The sequence below is a fragment of the Chiloscyllium plagiosum genome, unplaced genomic scaffold, assembly GCF_037043375.1.
Source record: "Chiloscyllium plagiosum isolate Xiang-an unplaced genomic scaffold, Cpla_swu_hap1 HiC_scaffold_15, whole genome shotgun sequence".
NCBI lineage: Eukaryota > Metazoa > Chordata > Chondrichthyes > Orectolobiformes > Hemiscylliidae > Chiloscyllium > Chiloscyllium plagiosum.
Genome location: NW_028270153.1, coordinates 31,479,695 through 31,497,573, shown reverse-complemented (window position 1 = coordinate 31,497,573; position 17,879 = coordinate 31,479,695). Strand labels below are relative to the sequence as shown.

Here is a 17,879-nt window from a genome sequence, read left to right as displayed (position 1 = left end):
ATAGGTAGTTTGGACCCTGGAGCACAGTTGTGATAAATAGAGATATGTTTAACTCACTGGTCCCTTTCAGGAAGCTGCTCCGGTGTTTCTGGCTAAATGGCTAAAAAGCAAATGAAGGTAATTGGAACTTCTTGTCAATTTTAGCTTAATAAAACAGAATACACTCCTTATCTCCCTTTGACAATGTCCTTTCACACTGGTCTTAGATACCCCTTGTTACAACCCTCACTTTCAGAGGAGGTCATTGTATAATTGCTTTCAACATAGAACAAATCATAAATTCATCTTATACTGAATCTTGAATGTAAACCAACTTCAAAACATAGCAAACTATTTTCCCAACATGGCTCACCATCATAATGAGGAATGATTGGATGAATATACATTTACTTTTTCTGCTTTATCATTCAGTTACCATTTACCAATTTAGTAATGGTAATTTACCAATTATTATAATGGTGATTACCAATTACCATTACAAATGCATATATTAAGTAATTATTTTGTCACACAAACAAAGTTTCAGCCAAAGAATTAATCATGGTCGCAGCCATACCTGGTCAACCAGGTTTAATGTGTGGCAAAACTTGTTGCGAGCTGGAAATTAAGCATTCACTACTCCACCCTACCAAAGTGACCTGAATTACTCATTCCATCAATGTTTATTATGTGAATCTCCAAAGACTGAGTTTCTTTGCTTTTGAGTTTTTAGAGTTTATTAAACTGTTAAAAATTTTATACAGTTTTACAGATAGGTTAGGTGGTTTAATAATTATCTTTTAACAGTTGATGAAACAGTGAACCTCTTCATCCATTGCCCCCTTGCTTTCCCCTACAACACAATACCAACCTACACCTTAATGTATCATCTGAAATTCACTTTCACATCTGAGTCAGAAAGTTGTGGTTACAAATCTCAATTAAGGAGATTGCCACCTAATTTATACTCATATTAAGATCATTACCATGAAAGTGGTATGTTGTGGGAGGTATCATCTTTGGGTGAGGCTTTAACCAGAGGCCTCATCTGATTCTTAAGTGAATGTACAAGTTCCCAAGGCATTCTTGAAAGAAAAGCAGAATACTCACCTAAAGTCTGGAACAAAATTTTGGACCGAAATTCTTCTGTATTGAGGGGCATTTTAATCTGGAGATTGTTGTTCTAGTCTCCATGTTATAATCTCTCTCTTCCTATGTTTAGTGATTTTTGGGGTGGAGCTAGGGTGGGGTTAATGCTGCCAAAAATGTCAGCAAGTTGGGAAATGTGGCCATCCTGTCAAGTTCCACATTTAACTACAACATTCTTTCTACTCCTTGTTTCAATTTCAATGAAATGTTTAAACTGTGCAGAAGTGCAAATATTTAAAAAGGATGTAAAGATATTGGTATGTTGCAGGATATTATTATATGGTCCTCTCTGCTGACCAATCTGTTGCAGAAATGCAGTTAAGTTTAGTTCAATAATAGCTGCCTACTGTTCAATGTTTGTTTGTCTTAGTCAGTTCATTACAAAACAGTGGGAAAGCTTATAGAAATGGGAATCTCCCACAAAATTGTTAGTCCCTTTTTTTTATTAGATTACTTACAGTGTGGAAACAGGCCCTTCCACACTGAGGTGACTCATGTCACCTCTTTCCCCAAACATCAACGTGGTCCCTTCCAAAAGCTCAGCCAATTTTGTGCTTATTAAGACAACCTGCACTCACATCCAGGTCTCCCTTAGTCCTTCAGTTTATGCTTAAGTCTGTAGATTTTTTTTCTCTCCTTTATCTGACAAAATAGCTTGTTAAGATTTTCATAGTAAATTAATACTTAAGTCTATGGGTAACAAATAGTTTTGAGTTACAGGATTCCAGGTCAGAAGGCCAAGTGAATTGTACATCCTGCAGTATGTGTGAAGTCATGGACATATCAATTGTCCTAGATAAATCAGTCTGAAGGATGTATCACTGGCTCTACAAACTTGAGGTCTGGATTCAGAATTTGAGGTTTGGCTGGAGTCACTATTATGCATCCGTGAAGCAGAGGACTATATGGATACCATATAGAGGGAGGTGGACAAAACACAAATTAGAACTACACTTGGCACAGAGGGAATGGTCAGTCTATGAAAACCAGGCAGTTAGTGCAATGAGTTCCCTAAATCAATCTTGCTTACTAATCAGTTTGGAAATTATTTGGAAACTGACACCAAGGGTGACTCAGTTGTACATAGGTGGAGAAAGAAGAATAGAAGGAAAAAGGTTGTCTGGGATTCCTCCCAGATCTTAGGATTACTCCCAGCACCACATGCTATGCATAAAAACAGGCAAATTGAATACATGGTGAGAGGACTGGTGCAGAAGAGGGAGGACATCAGATTTCTGAGGCAATGGGGTCAGTTCTGGGGCAGGTGGGACCTTTACAAGTCAGTCAGGTTACATCTTAATGGTATTGGGACTGATATTACCAGCTTTACCAAATTTGGGTTACAGATCGGGTTCCCATTCCCCTCACAAGCTAGTTTGGACTTAGCCCAGCAGCACTAGCCTATAGACTGCAGCAGTTCAAGAAAGCCGCTCACCACCACCTTTTCAACAGCATTAAATGCTGGCCAGACAGCAGCACTCACATCCCACAAATGAATTTTAAAAATTTTGAAAACAAAAAAAAATGACACGGCAAGTTTAAGAGAAGTTTAAGAGAAAAAAACCTATAAAATTGCTAGAAATAGGAGTAATTTTGAGGCTTGAGAGATTTTTAGAATACAACAAAGGCAACTGATAGTGGGATATTAGAATATTAATGCAATCTTGCAAAAAACATAAACACTGAAGTATAAAAACTTCACAGGTTTGTGTGAAAGAAATATTTGGCTCAAATCAATGTGGGTTCATTACAGACAGACTCGAACAATTTATAATGGGGAACAGAGAAATAAAAGAAATACTAAATGATTACTTTGTAGCTGTTTTCTCTGAAGAAAATGTAATAAATCTCCCAGAACTTGAGATCCAAGTGGCTCAGAGAATGAGGAGCTGAAGGAAATTAATTTTAGTAAGGAGATTATACAGGAGAACTTAATGAAGCTGAATGTTCTTTAATTCCTAGGACCTGCTAGTTTACATCCCAGGCTGTGAAGAAGATGGCTATAAACATAAGTGATGCATTGGTGATTATCTTCCCAAATCCTATAAACTCTGGAAAAATTCCTGCAGACTGAAAGGTAACAAATGTCTTCTCACTATTTAAGATGGGAGCTAAAGAGAATATAGGGATTGACAGACCTGTTAACCTTATATCAGTAGCAGGAAAATGCTCAGATCTATTATAAAGGATGGGATAAATAGACACTTAGATGATAATGATCTGATTGGGCATAGTTAGCATTGATTTCCAAATGAAGTGTATTGAAGAGGTTCATAATTATACTGTTAAAGGACAGTTAATGGATGTAGTATACTTAGATTTCCAAAAGGCTTTTGAATATGTCCTCTACAGAAGGTTGGTTAGAAAAGTTAAAGTTGATGGGATTGGAGGTAATGTACTGCCATGGATTAGTTATTAACAAATAGTCAGAAAACAGAGTAGGAATAAATGGGTCAATGTCATTTTGGCAGACTGCAACTAGTGGGGTACTACAAGCATCAACACCTAGGCCCCAGCTTTTCACAATAAATATCAATGAATTAGAGTTGGGGACCAAATAATAGTATTGCCAAATGTGCAGATGATACAAAGTTATGAGTGTTGTGAGAAAGATGTAAAGTGGCTTCAGAGGATCTTGGACAAACTTAGTGAATTGGCAAGAACATGACAGACAGAGTATAGTATGTGAGGTCATCCACTTTGGTAGGAAGAACAGGTTTGCAGAATATTTTTTAAATGTTAAGTAGTTGGAAAATGCAGATACACAAATCGACTCAGGTGTCCTTGTTGATAAATAAGTGAAGTCTAATACCATATCCAGAATGCAGCAAGCCATTAGGGAGGCCTATGGAATGTTAGCCTTTATTACAAGAGACTTTGAGTACGTGATTGGTGAAATCTTGCTTCACTTGGATAGGACTATAATTACACATCAGGAAAACTGAACAGTTTTAGTCTCCTTATCTCAGGAAATATATTAATATCACAGAGAGAGTGCGCCAAGATTCACTAGAATTGTTCCCAGGATTGTGCAGTGGTCCAGTGCAGTTAGGCCCACTTGGCCTGTATTCTCTAGAGATTCAAAGGATGAGACACAATCCTGTTGAAACTTAGAATATACTTAAAAGGTTAGGCAGGATAGATGCAGGTAAGATGTTTCCCCTTATGGTTGAGTCTTTAACTACAGCTAAAATTAAAAAATAACCAAGATGACATCTGTTCAAAGTAAGTAGAAATGATTTTTACTCAGAGAGTTGTAAATGTCTGGAAGTCCTCACCATAGGGGCTGCGGGAGTTCAGGCTTTGAGTATGTATGAGAGGTTGATAGATTTCTGATTACCAATGATGTACAGAGTTGTGGGGAAGGATGGGTAAAAGGCATTGAAGTGATGGGCTATGATCATATTGAACGCAGGGCAGGCTTGCCAGGCTTAATTACGTACTTCTGTTCTTTTGTGTTATGTTCCCAGTCGTGTATCAGAAAGAATTGATGAGGGTAATTTGGCTGATGTGCCAGCAAAGCTGAAGCCCATAAAATAAATGGGACAGTGATGGCATGAATTTGAAGTTATTTGAATAGCAGGAAACAAAACAACAATTGTTTCCAAATTCAAAGAAAATATATACTCGCACTCTACTGGAGTTGGTACTATGGTCACTCCTTTTCCTGGTATACAGTAGCAATCTTGAGTTGGGTGTAGAGGGTACAATTTCAAAGTTGGCAAATTCTTCCCAAAAAGAATGAAGAAAAAGAGGACACTGATTTAATACAATTGACAAAAGAAGGAATGATGGCATGAGGAAAATCTTTTACACACTGAGTACTTAAGATTTGCAATTCTCTGCCTGAGAAGATGAAGGTGAGATTTTTAATCAAGGTACTCAAGAGGGAATTTGACTATTCTCTGCAAAGGACGATTGTGTACAGCTATAGGGAGAAGGCAAGAACATAGCTCAACCTGAATTGTTCTTTCAAGGAACCAACTCAAGCATTGAAACATAGAAACATTTACAATAGGAGCAGGAGTAGGTGATTCATCTGGTTGATCCTGCTCCACTGTTCACTGTGATCCTGGCTGACCATTCCACTTTCCACCCATACCCTTGGATCCCTTTAGCCCTAAAAACTACATTCAACTTCTTGTTGAAAACATTCAATACTTTGGCTTCAACCGCTTTCAATGGCAGACAATTCCACAGGCTCACCACTCTCTGGGTGAAGAAATTTCTCCTCATCTTAGTCCTAAATACCCTATCCCCTTTCCTTAAACTGTGACCTTTTGGTTCTGGACTCCCCATCATTGGGAACATCCTTCCTGCATTTATCCCTGTTAGAATTTGAAAGGTTTCTATGAGATTTCCCTTCATTCTTCTAAACTCCAGTGACAGCGTCCTAACTGATCCCATCGTCGATCTGCCAGCTCCAGGATGATGGGTCAAATGGTGTCCTGCTATGCTGTAACTATTGTCTATGATGGAAATGTGTTGCTGGAAAAGCGCAGCAGGTCAGGCAGCATCTAGGGAACAGGAGAATCGACGTTTCGGGCATTAGCCCTTCTTCAGGAAGAAGGGCTAATGCCCGAAACGTCGATTCTCCTGTTCCCTAGATGCTGCCTGACCTGCTGCGCTTTTCCAGCAACACATTTCCATCTCTGATCTCCAGCATCTGCAGACCTCACTTTCTCCTGTAACTATTGTCTAACTCAGTAAGGTGGATAATAGACTTTAATAGGACACAGACAGGCTGACAGAATAGGTTAATATGTGGCAAATAAACTTTAATGCAAAGAAGTGTGAAGTGATTCCTTTCATAAGAGGAATGAACTGAGGTGATAGAACATAGAACATAGAAGAATACACCACAGTACAGGCCCTTTGGCCCTCGATGTTGCGCCGATCCAAGCCCACCTAACCTATACTAACCCACTATCCTCCATATACCTATCCAATGCCCGCTTAAATGCCCATAAAGAGGGAGAGTCCACCACTGCTACTGGCATGGCATTCCATGAACTTACGACTCGCTGAGTGAAGAACCTACCCCTAACTTCAGTCCTATATCTACCCCCCCTTAATTTAAAGCTATGCCCCCTTGTAATACCCGACTCCATACGCGGGAAAAGGTTCACACTGTCAACCCTATCTAACCCCCTAATCATCTTGTACACCTCAATCAAGTCACCCCTAAACCTTCTTTTCTCTAATGAAAACAGCCCCAAGTGTCTCAGTCTTTCCTCATACGATCTTCCTTCCATACCAGGCAACATCCTGGTAAACCTCCTCTGCACCCGTTCCAGTGCCTCCACATCCTTCCTATAGTATGGCGATCAAAACTGCACACAATATTCCAGATGCGGCCGCACCAGAGTCTTATACAACTGCATCATGACCTCAGGACTCCGGAACTCAATTCCTCTACCAATAAAAGCCAGTATGCCATATGCCTTCCTCACTGCACTATTTACCTGGGTGGCAACTTTCAGAGATCTGTGTACATGGACACCAAGATCCCTCTGCTCATCCACACTACCAAGTATCCGACCATTAGCCCAGTACCCCATGTTTTTGTTATTCTTCCCAAAGTGAATCACCTCACACTTAGCTACATTGAATTCCATTTGCCACCTTTCTGCCCAGCTCTGCAGCTTCTCTATATCCTGCTGTAACCTGCCACATCCTTCCTCACTGTCAACAACTCCTCCGACTTTCGTATCATCCGCAAACTTGCTCACCCAACCTTCTAACCCCTCTTCCAGGTCATTTATAAAAATGACAAACAGCAATGGTCCCAAAACAGATCCTTGCGGAACACCGCTAGTGACGGCACTCCATGAAGAAACTTTGCCATCAACTACTACCCTCTGTCTTCTTCCATCCAGCCAATTCCTAATCCAAACCTCCAACTCACCCTCAATGCCATATCTCCGTATTTTCTGCAATAGCCTACCATGGGGAACCTTATCAAACGCCTTACTAAAATCCATATATACCACATCTACCGCTTTCCCCTCATCAACCTCCTTCGTCACCTTTTCAAAGAATTCAATAAGGTTTGTGAGGCACGACCTGCCCTTCACAAAACCATGCTGACTATCCTTGATCACATTATTCCTATCCAGATGTGCATAAATCCTATCCCTTACAATTCTCTGTAAGACTTTGCCCACAACAGAAGTGAGACTCACCGGCCTATAGTTACTAGGGTTATCCCTACTCCCCTTTTTGAACAAGGGAACCACATTTGCTATCCTCCAGTCTTCTGGCACTACTCCTGTAGACAAAGAGGACATAAAAATCAAGGCCAATGGCTCTGCAATCTCCGCCCTTGCTTCCCAGAGAATCCTGGGATAAATGCCATCAGGCCCAGGGGACTTATCTATTTTCACCTTTTCCAGGATTTCCAACACCTCTTCTCTACATACCTCAAAGCCATCCATTCTACTTATTTGTGACTCAGTATTCACATCGACGACAATGCCCTGTTCCTGAGTAAATACTGAAGAAAAGTATTCATTCAGTGTCTCCCCAATCTCTTCCGCCTCCACACGCAACTTCCCATTACTATCCTTGACTGGACCTATTCCTACCCTAGTCATTCTTTTAATAAAAAAGTACAATTTTAAAGCTGGTTCAGGAACAGAGAGACTTGGGGTACAATTCATTGAACGTGGAAGGGCAGGTTGAGAAAATGATGAAAAGGAAATGGATTTGGATAAATTTCATTATTTGGTTGCTACTTCTTGTCTTGTGAACATGTTTGAAAATAATTTGTGGAAATTGGTATCATATGTAAAGAAAGAAATAGAGTTAATTCTTCAGGTCTATGAAATATCACAGACCTGAAATGTTAACTCTATTGTCTATGTATATCCTGTGTGATGTACTACTTCCAGAATTTCAATCTTCATTTCAAATTTTCAACTTCTGCAGTGGTTGTTTTCAGAGGAATTTGTTTGCTTGATTGTCCTTTACGCATCCTCCAAATCATTGCTTGTAGTCAATTGTAGTCAAATTAAATATTTGATTGTTAAAGTTTGTAATTGGTGATGTAAGATAATAATCCACACTTTTCAGATCTGTAATAGTGCCAAAGTGGTTGGGGGGGGGGGTGGGGTGAAGGTGGTTGCGGTGATGGTGGTATGGGCATGGGTGTGTGTGTGTGTGTGTGAGAGAGAGAGAGAGAGACCCTCACTTCCCAAGACTAGGGGTGGAAAGTAAAAGTTAAAAATTCCCGAAAACCAAATGAAACATTCTCAAACACATCCACTTCCAGTCTTCATTGAACTGAGAAAGTGATTGATTCCCACTCTTCTTTCAGGTAGTGGGTTCCTCATTAAATAATTAATGTTTAGACTCAAACTTTTTCTCCTGGCCTCTTGACCAGAATGACTTCTGAAGAACAAAAGTATATTTTTACCTTAGGGCACCCCAAACAAATTTTGTTAGCCTGCCAATGATAAGATGCCCGCCCACTGGAATCAAATATTCTCCCAATATTAATCAGAATCTGTGATCTCCTTTTCTTACTCATGTTCTCCATAGAATCCCTGTGACCTTCTTCTCACCTTATCCAAACTCTTCAAACCTCTCCTTAATGTTCTTCTTACAACCCTGATCTCAGATGTTTAAATGATCTTTTTCCCTGATCCTTGATTTCACTGGCTGTTTCAAAGATATCTAGCTCCTTCCTTGATCACTCTTGGCTCCACAATTGAAGTGTTTGCTCAAAATCCCAATCTCTTTAGCCATCTCCATAATCTCCCTGACCCTGATCCATTCTCCCCTTCTTTCCTTTGCCTGATGCAATAGGTTAAACTGCTCAATAGCCATTCAGCCTCTATCTGACTGAATGCAGGTAGTTCAAAAATAGTAAATAAATTTTACCTTTAAATTAGTCTGAAGATGAGGGAAAGCCACTTTTGTGAGTATTATCCTTGCATTCTTACACACATCCCTAATCTCAGTTAAAATTAAGGCCATTTAATATTTGATATGCCCAAAGTTAAAAATTTTCAAGATTATTTCACTGAACCTGCTTCACAGCCGGAAGTTACACTAAAGGAAGTATAGCTGAGAGATGAGACTGTAACACAGCTATTAGCAGGACAAGGAGCAGGTACATGGAAACAACACCATCTGCAAGTTCCCCTGAAAGCCACTCACCATTTTGACTCGAAAATATATCAACATTCCTGCAATGCTATTGGGTCTAAATCCTGGAACTCCCTCCCCTACAGCATTTAGATCATTTTCAAAGTCTGCTGTGTTCAGACTTGCAGAACAAACACTCATTAGAAAAGTGGTAACTACACCAAATGGATTGTAGTAGTTCAAGGAGATAGCTCACCACTACCTTTCACAAAGACAGCCAGGGATGAGCATACATAATGGCCCAGCCAGCAATGCTCACATCCCATGAATGAATAAAATAGATTACCAATTTGCTCGTCCTAGATGTATGGGAGTTTGAACTTAGCATCTCATTTACAGATGCCATAAGTTAACACCGGAGGATAACATATCATCGATTTTGTATATTTGTGATGTTCTTTGCAAATGCAAAGGACCAACATAGAGTTCAGAGTTGATTTGTTTTTCTCTATCATACTCTATTTAGGCAAAGTTGGATTTTATCCACAACAAGATGCAGCTAACTTAACTCCAATTTATACTGAATAAATTGTCTAACAATTTGAAGTTGCATGCCAGTGTATGTGCCAGTAGTATGGTGTTTTATTGTTGAGGCAAGCTGTCTCATGTCTCTTCAAAGTCAGATTATAAATATGTTATGTTTGTACAGATATTGATTGTAACCTGATTACTAGAAGCTGGTTTGACATTAACAAAGCAAAATTGTTTTGTAGTTTTTAACTGGAACAACTGAAAAGGAAATGGAGAGGGGTAATATCAGCTGTAATATGGAAGCTTATATTTTTCTGCATAGATGAGCAAAGTTGTAGAGTGATATATTTCCTATTTATCCTGTGAAGGGCTTTCCATTGTGTTGTGGGTTAGGTGGCAAATTTTTTTATTAGATTTTCATAACTTTTTATAATTTCAGGAAAGGTGTTTCAAACCAAAGAATTCTTCTTACTTCATTATGTACGTAAACTTGTGTTGGTGTGTGGTGCTGTTATGGTTCAACCTGTCCTGTTTGAGCACTGAGTCACGCATTTGGATCATTTTCAGAGCCTGCAGTGTTCAGACTCGTGGAATAAAAGCTCATTAGAAATATGCATCAATTTCTTTGCATTGACAATTTCATAATGCATTTGGCCTACCATAATGTTTCTAGCGCCAGGGACTGAAGGTTTACATAGAAACATAGAAAATAAGTACAGGAATAAGCCAACCAGCCCTTTGGGCCTGCTCAACCATAGAATATGACAATGTCTGATCATCCAACTCAGTCTCCATTCCCACTTTTGCTACAGACCCTTTGATCTCTTTAACCTGAAGAAGGTGTTAAATCCTTGAAAATATTCAATGTTTTGGCTTCAACCACTTTCTGTAGCAAAGATTTCCACAGGTTTATCACTGTCTGGGTGTAGGAATTTCTTCTCAATTTCAGTCCTAAATGGCCTACCCCATATCCTTAGCCTGTGACCCTTTGTTCTGGACTCCCCAGTCTATAGAAACATCCTTCCCACATTTATCCTGTCTAGTCCTGTTAAAATTTTCCAGATTTCTATGAGATCACCCCTCATTCTTAACTCAAGAGAATATATGATTCGGAGATGCCGGTGTTGGACTGGGGTTACAAAGTGAAAAATCACACAACACCACGTTATAATCCAACAGGTTTAATTGGAAGCACACTAACTTTCGGAGCGACGCTCCTTCATCAGGTGATTTCTGTGTTACGATCGAGCCCTCCACAATCACCTGACGAAGGAGCGTCGCTCCGAAAGCTAGTGTGCTTCCAATTAAACCTGTTGGATTATAACCTAGTGTTGTGTGATTTTTAACAAGTGAGTATAGTTCTAATTGATCCAGTCTCTCTTCATACGTCAGTCCTACCATTCCAGGAATCATAGAGTCATAAGAGTCATAGAGATGTACAGCAGGAAAATAGACCCTTTGGTCCAACCCGTCCATGTCGATCAGATATTCCAATCCAATCTAGTCCAACCTGCCAGCACCAGCCTATATCCCTCCTAACCCTTCCTATTCATATACCCATCCAAATGCCTTTTAAATCTTGCAATTGTACCAGTCTCCATCACTTCCTTTGGCAGCTCATTCCATACACGTACCACCCTCTGTGTGAAAAAGTTGCCCCTTAGGTCCCTTTTATATCTTTCCCCTCTCTCCCTAAACCTATGTCTTCTAGTTCTGGACTCCCCCACCCCAGGGAAAAGACTTTGCCTATTTACCCTATCCATGTCCCTCATAATTTTGTAAATCTCTACAAAGACAGCCCTCAGCCTGTTCAGCCTCTTCCTATAGCTCAGATCCTCCAACCCTGACAACATCCTTGCAAATCTTTTCTGAACCCTTTCAAGTTTCACAACATCTTTCCAGTAGGAAGGAGACCAGAATTGTACGCAATATTCCAACAGTGGCCTAACCAATGTCCTGTATAGCCTCCTAACTCCTGTACTCAATACTTTGACCAATAAAGGAAAGCATACCAAACGCCTTCTTCACTATCCTATCTACCTGTGACTCCACTTTCAAGGAGCTATACACCTGCACTCCAAGGTCTCTTTGTTCAGCAATACTCCTTAGGACCTTACCATTAAGTGTATAAGTCCTGCTAAGATTTGCTTTCCCAAAATGCAGCACCTCGCATTTATCTGAATTAAACTCCATCTGCCACTTCTCAGCCCATTGGCTCATCTGGTCAAGATCCTGTTGTAATTCGAGGTAACCTTCTTCACTGTCCACTACGCCTCCAATTTTGGTGTCATCTGCAAACTTAGTAACTGTACCTCTTATGCTCGCATCCAAATCATTTATGTAAATGACAAAAAGTAGAGGACTCAGCAACGGTCCTTGTGGCACTCCACTGGTCACAAGCCTCCAGTCTGAAAAACAACCCTCCACCACCACCCTCTGTCTTCTGCATTTGAGCCAGTTCTGTATCCAAATGGCTAGTTCTCCTTGTATTCCGTGAGATCTAACCTTGCTAATCAGTCTCCCATGGAAACGATCCTTGTGGCACTCCACTGGTCACAAGCCTCCAGTCTGAAAAACAACCCTCCACCACCACCATCTGTCTTCTGCATTTGAGCCAGTTCTGTATCCAAATGGCTAGTTCTCCTTGTATTCCGTGAGATCTAACCTTGCTAATCAGTCTCACATGGAAACCTTGTCAAACACCTTACTGAAGTCCATATAGATCATGTCTACTGCTCTGCCCTTATCAATCCTCTTCAAAAAACTCAATCAAGTTTGTGAGACATGATTTCCCATGTACAAAGCCATGTTGACTATCCCTAATCCGTCCTTGCCTTTCCAAATACATGTACATCCTGTCCCTCGGGATTCCCTCCAACAACTTGCCCACCACCGATGTCAGGCTCACTGGTCTATAGTTCCCTGGCTTGTCCTTACCATCCTTCTTAAACAGTGGCACCACATTAGCCAAACTCCAGTCTTCCGCCTCCTAACCTGTGACTATTGATGATAAAAAATATCTCAACAAGAGGCCCAGCAATCACTTCTCTAGCTTCCCACAGAATTCTAGGGTACACTTGATCAGATCCTGGGGATTTATCCTCCTTTATGCATTTCAAGACATTCAGCACTTCCTCCTCTGTAATATGGACATTTTGCAAGGCGTTACCATCTATTTTGCTATTTTCTATATCTTCCATGTCCTTTTCCACAGTAAATACTGATGCAAAATACTCGTTTAGTATCTCCCCCATTTTCTGCGGCTCCACACAAAGGCCGCCTTGCTGATCTTTGAGGGGCCCTATTCTCTCCCTAGTTACCCTTTTGTCCTTAATGTATTTGTAAAAACCCTTTGGATTCTCCTTAACTCTATTTGCCAAAGCTATTTCATGTCCCCTTTTTGCCCTCCTGATTTCCCTCTTAAGTATACTCCTACTGTCTTTATTTTCTTTTAAGGATTCACTCAATCTATCCTGCCTATACCTTACATATGCTTCCTTCTTTTTATTAACCAAACCCTCAATTTCTTTAGTCATCCAACATTCCCTATACCTACCAGCCTTTCCTTTCACCCTGACAGGAATATACTTTCTCTGAATTCTCGTTATCTCATTTCTGAAGGCTTCCCATTTTCCAGCCGTCCCTTTACCTGTGAACATCTGCCCTCAATCAGCTTTTGAAAGTTCTTTGCTAGTACCGTTAAAATTGGCCTTCCTCCAATTTGGAGCTTTAACTTTTAGATCTGGTCTATCCTTTTCCATCACTATTTTAAATCTAATAGAATTATGGTTGCTGGCCCCAAATTACTCCCTCACTGACAACTCAGTCACCTGCCCTCCCTTATTTCCCAAAAGTAGGTCAAGTTTTGCACCTTCTGTAGTAAGTACATCCACAGACTGAATCATAAAATTTTCTTGTACACATTTAACAAATTCCTCTCCATCTAAACCCTTAACACTATGGCAGTACCAGTCTATGTTCAGAAAGTTAAAATCCCCTACCATAACCACCCTATTATTCTTACAGATAGCTGAGATCTCCTTACAAGTTTTTCTCAATTTCCCTCTGACAATTAGGGGAATCCATCTAATAACCTTTGTTGCACTCCTTCCACAGGCAGAATATCCTTCCTTAGACAAGGAGACCAAAATCTACACACAGTAATCCAGTTCCGATCTCACCAAAGACCTGTACAATTGTAGCAAGGTGTCCCTGCTCCTGTATACAAATCCGCTACCAAAGTTTTCCAGCTGTAAATTTATAGCAGCCCCTCAAAAACTATTTCTGCATTGTGTTGGAAGCCAATTGCTACATGACACTGTAGTTGGAACCTAACCCATCCCTGGAGTAAAATGAAATTTCCATTGGGAAACCTCGAAAACATTTTTACAATTTTTCGGTTTGTTACTGTACAGGAAAACTCCATGGTTAAGTCCATGCAGATTTGAAAAGTTCACGTGACTTTTTAAGTCTATCTGGACCAGGAAATCACTACATGTATTCAAAAGACAGGAGCATAAGAGAATCCTACATTTGCATTTTAATTCAACTGAATGTTGTGATCATTCGTAACCAGGAAGTATCCATGGCCGTGACCGGAATTGACTTGGAGAGGAGCCTAGCAGCAAAGACAGTGGAACTGCAATGGCAGGAGTTTGAGAGAAATTTGGGAGACACAGCAAAAATTCATCCCTCAGACAAAGAAGCATACTGAAGGGAGGGTGAGGCAACCATGGCTGACAGGGGAAGACAGGGACAGCATAAAAGCAAAAGAGAAAGCATATAATGTGGCAAAGAGCAGTGGGAAGCCAAAGGATTGGGAAGCCTACAACAGAGGACAACGAGAAAAAAAATACGAAGGGAGAAAATCAAATATGAGGGTAAACTAGATGGTAACATAAAAGAAGATTACAAGAGTTTCTTTAGCTATATAAAAGGCAAAAGAGAGGCAAAGCAGACATTGGGCCACCGGAAAATGACACTGGAGAAGTAGTAATGGGGAAAAAAGGAACTGAACAAGAACTTTGTGTCAGCCTTCACGGTGGGAGACATGAATATCATCCCAAAAGTTCAAGAGAGATGGGGGCAGAAGTGAATATAATAACCATCATCAAGGAGACGGTGCTAGAAAATCTGGAAGGTCTAAAAGTGGATAAATCACCTGGACAAGTAGACTACACCATAGAGTTCTGAAGGAGATAGCTTAAGATATAGTGGAGGCGTTAGTGGTAATCTTCCAGAAATTAATGGAATCAGGGAGGATCCCAGAGGACTGGAAAATTGCTAATGTAACCCCCCATCCATGTTTAGGAAGGGAATAGAGTCATACATATGTACAGCACGGAAACAGACCCTTCGGTTCAACTCATCCATGCTGAACAGATATTCAAAATTAATCTAGTCCCATTTGCCAGCACTTACCCAATTCCCTCTAAATCCTTCCTGTTCATATACTTATCCAGATGCCTTTTAAATATTGTAATTGTACCAGCCTCCACCACTTCCTCTGGCAGCTCATTCCAAAAGATAGGAAATTACAGGCCAATTAGTCCGTGCTTGGTCATTGGTAAAATCCTGGAATCCATCGTGAAGGGTGAGATTTCTGAATGCTTGGAAGTGCATGGTAAAATAGGACAAAGTCAGCCTGGCTCCATACAACCCTGTCACGGGGTAGGCGCTGCAAGACGTGTCAGAGTGTGGACATAGATACCACCATTACGCGTGGGGACACCTTCCACCTTGTACATGGCAGGTACTCATGCTACTCAGCCAATGTTATCTATCTTATACGTTGCAGGCAAGGATGCCTGGAGGCATGGTACATTGGGGAAACCGAGCAAAGGCTACGACAACGGATGAATGGGCACCGCACAACAATCAACAGACAGGAGGGTTCCCTCCCAGTTGGGGAACACTTCAGTGGTCCAGGACATTCAGCCTCGGACCTTCGGGTGACCATCCTCCAAGGTGGACTTCGGGACAGGCAGCAGAGAAAAGTGGCTGAGCAGAGGCTGATAGCTAAGTTCGGTACCCATAGGGAGGGCTTCAACCTGGACCTTGGGTTCATGTCGCATTACAGGTGACCACCATTACACTTTACACACACACACAGATACTCCGCCTACACACACACTCTCACACACACACAGGCACTCCTGCGCACACAGATACCCACACACACCCTTACAGACACACACAGTCCCACACTCATACATGCACCCCCTCACAGACTTAAGACACTGCACTCATTACACATACACATACACTTTCTCACACTCACAACCCCCAACCCAGACAGACAGACACACAGACAGACAGACAAAGACCCACATGCACACATATATTTTGTGGGGTGAATTTGTACTCGCAGGGTTACATTGTACTTTGCTCAAAAACTGCATGCATTCATGTAGAACTCTGAGCTCAAAAACTGCATGAATTTATGTAAAACTCCGTTATCTCACTTTTTTGATTAGAATCAATCTAAACATCATGGCATAGACAGAGAACACAGGGGGCCAACACCTTCAACATATTGTCTAGCTATCACCATTGTTAACAGCTAACCCGAGAATGCAACTTTTTAATAAAAAAAGGGTTTTGTGATTTACACATGAAAGAAGTGAAACTATCACTGTATTCTAACAGATGAAAGGCTTAACAGACAATCAATTTTTCAATGTATAATTTCAGTTACATCACACTGTAAATTTTTTGCTATAAATTCTGTGTGTTAGGATTGAGCACTCCACGACCACCTGATGAAGGAGCGTCGCTCCAAAAGCTAGTGTGTTTCCAATTAAACCAGTTGGACTATAACCTGGTGTTATGTGATTTTTAACTTGGTTTCATCAAGGTGAGGTCATGTCTGAAAAATCAGTTAGAATTCTTTGAGGAGGTAAAGAGCAGGTTAGACCAAGGAGAGCCAATGGATGTTGATTAGATTACTTACAGTGTGGAAACAGGCCCTTTGGCCCAAGAAGTCCACACCGACCCACCGAAGTGCAACCCACCCAGACCAATTCCCCAACATTTTACTCCTTCACCTAACACTACAGGCAATTTAGCATGGCCAATCCACCTAACCTGCACATTTTTGGACTGTGAGAGGAAACTGGAGCACCCAGAGGAAACCCACACAGACATGGGGAGACTGTGCAAACTCCATACAGTCAGTTGCCTGAGGTGGGAATTGAACTCAGGTCCCTGGCGCTGTGAGGCAACAGTGCTAACCACTGTGCCACCGCGCTTGGACTTCCAGAAGCCCTTTGACAAGATGCTGTACAGGAGGCTGCTGAGTAAGATAAGGGCCCATGATGTTAGAGACAAGATACTAGCATGGATGGAAGATTAGCTGTCTGGCAGAAAGCAGAGAGTGGGAAGAAAAGGGTCCTTCTCAGGATGGTAGCTGGTGACCAGTGGTGTTCTGCAAGGGTCAGTGTTGGGACCACAACTTTTCACTTTATACATTAATGATCTAGATGAAGGAACTAAGGGCATTCTGGCTAAGTTTGCAGATGATACAAAAATAGGTGGAGGGACACATAGTATTGAGGAGTGGGCATGCTACAGAAGAATTTAGACAAGTTCAGAGAGTGGACAAAGAAATGGCAGATGGATTACAACGTGGGAAAGTGTGAGGTCATGCTCTTTGTTAGGAGTAATAGAGCAACATGCTATTTTCTAAATGGGGAGAAAATTCAGAAATCTGAAGTGCAAAGGGACTTGGAAGTTCTAGTCCAGGATTCTCTCAAGGCAAACTTGCAGGTTGAACAGGGATGTATTCTTGATGCTTTATAAGGCTCTGGTCAGACCACATTTAGAGTATTGTGAGCAATTTTGGGTTCCACACCTCAGGAAGGATGTATTGGCCCTGGAACAGGTCCACAGTAGGTTCACAAGGATGATCCCAGGAATTAAAGCCTGAACATATGAGGAAGTTTTGAGGACTCTGGGTCTTTTACTCATTGGAATTTAAAAGGATATGAGGGGGATCTAATTGAAATTTACAGAATACAGAATGGCCTGAACATAGGGAATGTTGGGAAGATGTTTCCATTAGCACGAGAGACCAGGACCTGAGTGCACAGCCTTCAAGTAAAGGGAAGAGCCATTAGAACAGGAATGAA

At 41.0% G+C, this 17,879-nt stretch overlaps 1 long non-coding RNA gene across 1 annotated transcript in view; it reads left to right on the top strand.

Annotated features, from left to right (window-relative positions):
• The window catches only part of LOC122560157 (uncharacterized), a 129,411-nt gene extending 112,654 nt beyond the window's left edge, over positions 1–16,757 (top strand). Inside the window, exons 2-3 of the long non-coding RNA XR_015759562.1 lie at positions 3,091–3,205; positions 15,548–16,757. This is a non-coding gene — a long non-coding RNA (uncharacterized LOC122560157). The remainder of the gene's footprint in view (positions 1–3,090; positions 3,206–15,547) is intronic.
• Positions 16,758–17,879: the final 1,122 nt, after the last annotated feature.